General features: G+C 40.3%; 1 non-coding gene across 1 annotated transcript; it reads right to left on the reverse strand.

Moving 5' to 3' along the window:
• Window positions 1–260: 260 nt before the first annotated feature.
• LOC112717269 (small nucleolar RNA R71) lies at window positions 261–368 on the reverse strand. The gene has a single exon (XR_003160611.1). It is a non-coding gene; the product is annotated as a small nucleolar RNA R71 (small nucleolar RNA).
• Between the last annotated feature and the right edge of the window lie 1,933 nt (window positions 369–2,301).

Raw genomic sequence — 2,301 nt, forward strand, 5'->3', positions numbered from 1 at the left:
CTCTAATGCAACAAAATTGCAAGTTTCATGGACTTCCATCAGAAGATCCCTATCAGTTTTTAACTGAGTTCTTGCAGATCTGTGAGACTGTAAAGATGAATGGAGTAGATCCTGAAGTCTACAGGCTCATGCTTTTCCCTTTTGCTGTAAGAGACAGAACTAGAACATGGTTGGATTCACAACCTAAGGATAGCCTGGACTCCTGGGATAAGCTGGTCACGGCTTTCTTGGCTAAATTCTTTCCTCCTCAAAAGCTGAGCAAGCTTAGATTGGATGTTCAGACATTCAAACAAAAAGATGGTGAATCCCTCTATGAAGCTTGGGAAAGATACAAGCAAATGACCAAAAGGTGTCCTTCTGACATGCTTTCAGAATGGACCATTCTGGATATATTCTATTATGGTATGTCTGAGTTCTCTAAGATGTCACTGGACCATTCTACATGTGGATCCATTCACCTAAAGAAAACGCCTGCAGAGGCTCAAGAACTTATTGACATGGTTACAAATAACCAGTTCATGTACACTTCTGAGAGGAATTCCGTGAAGAATGGGATGCCTCAGAGGAAGGGAGTTCTTGAAATTGATGCTCTGAATGCCATATTGGCTCAGAACAAAATGTTGACTCAGTAAGTCAACATGATTTCTCAAAGTCTGAATGGATGGCAAAATGCATCCAACAGTACTAAAGAGGCATCTTCTGAAGAAGAAGCTTATGATCCTGAGAACCATGCAATGGCAAAGGTAAATTATATGGGTGAACCTTATGGAAACACCTATAATTCATCATGGAGAAATCATCCAAATTTCTCATGGAAGGATCAACAAAAGCCTCAACAAGGCTTTAATAATGGTGGAAGAAATAGGCTCAGTAATATCAAGCCTTATCCATCATCTTCTCAGCAACAGACAGAGAATTATGAACATAGTACCTCTAACTTAGCAAATTTAGTCTCTGATCTGTCTAAGGCCACTTTAAGTTTCATGAATGAAACAATGTCCTTCATCAGAAATCTGGAGACACAAGTGGGCCAGCTGAGTAAGAAAAATATTGAAACCCCTCCTAGTACTCTCCCAAGCAATACTGAAGAAAATCCAAAAAGAGAGTGCAAGACCATTGATATAATCAATATGGCCGAACCTAGAGAGGGAGGAGAGGACGTGAATCCCAATGAGAATGATCTCATGGGACATCTCTCAAGCAAGAAGGAGTTCCCTATTGAGGACCTAAAGGAATATGAGGCTCATATAGAGACCATAGAGATACCATTAAATATCCTTCTGCCATTCATGAGCTCTGAAGACTATTCTTCCTCTAAAGAGGATGAAGATGTAACTGGAGAGCAAGTTTCTCAATATCTAGGAGCTATCATGAAGCTGAATGCCAAGTTGTTTGGTAATGAGACTTGGGAAGGTGAACCTCCCTTGCTTATAATGAACTAGATACATGGGTTCAGCAAACTTTACCTCAAAAGAAACAAGATCCTGGTAAATTCTTAATACCCTGTACCATAGGCACCATGACCATTAACAAGAATCTATGTGACCTAGGGTCAGGCATAAACCTTATGCCACTCTCTGTAATGGAGAAGCTGGGGATCATTGAGGTACAGCCTGCCATATTCTCATTACAGATGGCAGACAAGTCAGTAAGACAAGCTTATGGATTAGTAGAGGACGTGTTAGTAAAGGTTGAGGGCCTTTACATCCCTGATGATTTCATAATCTTAGACACTAGGAAGGAGGAGGATGAATGCATCATCCTGGGAAGACCTTTCCTAGCCACAATAGGAGCTGTGATAGATGTTAACAGAGGAGAATTAGTCCTTCAATTAAATGGGGACTACCTTGTGTTTAAGACCCAAGGGTGTTCTTCTGTATACATGGAGAGGAAGCATGAAAAGCTTCTCTCAATACAGAGTCAAACAAAGCCCCCACAATCAAACTCTAAGTTTGGTCTTGGGAGGCCACAACCAAACTCTAAGTTTGGTGTTGAGAAGCCCCCACATTCAAACTCTAGGTTTGGTGTTGGGAGGCCCTCATCATGCTATGAACATCTGTGAGGCTCCATGAGAGCCCACTGTCAAGCTAGTGACATTAAAAGAGCGCTTGTTGGGAGGCAACCCAATTTTTATTTATCCAATTTTATTTTTATTTTATAGTTATTTTATGTTTTATTAGGTTCATGATCATGTGGAGTCACAAAAAAATACTAAAATTAAAAAAAGAATAAAAAATAGCAGAAGAAAAATCACACACTGGAGGAAGGACTTACTGGCGTTTAAACGCCAGTAAGGAGCAT

Source organism: Arachis hypogaea, chromosome 1 (assembly GCF_003086295.3).
Source record: "Arachis hypogaea cultivar Tifrunner chromosome 1, arahy.Tifrunner.gnm2.J5K5, whole genome shotgun sequence".
Taxonomy (NCBI): domain Eukaryota; kingdom Viridiplantae; phylum Streptophyta; class Magnoliopsida; order Fabales; family Fabaceae; genus Arachis; species Arachis hypogaea.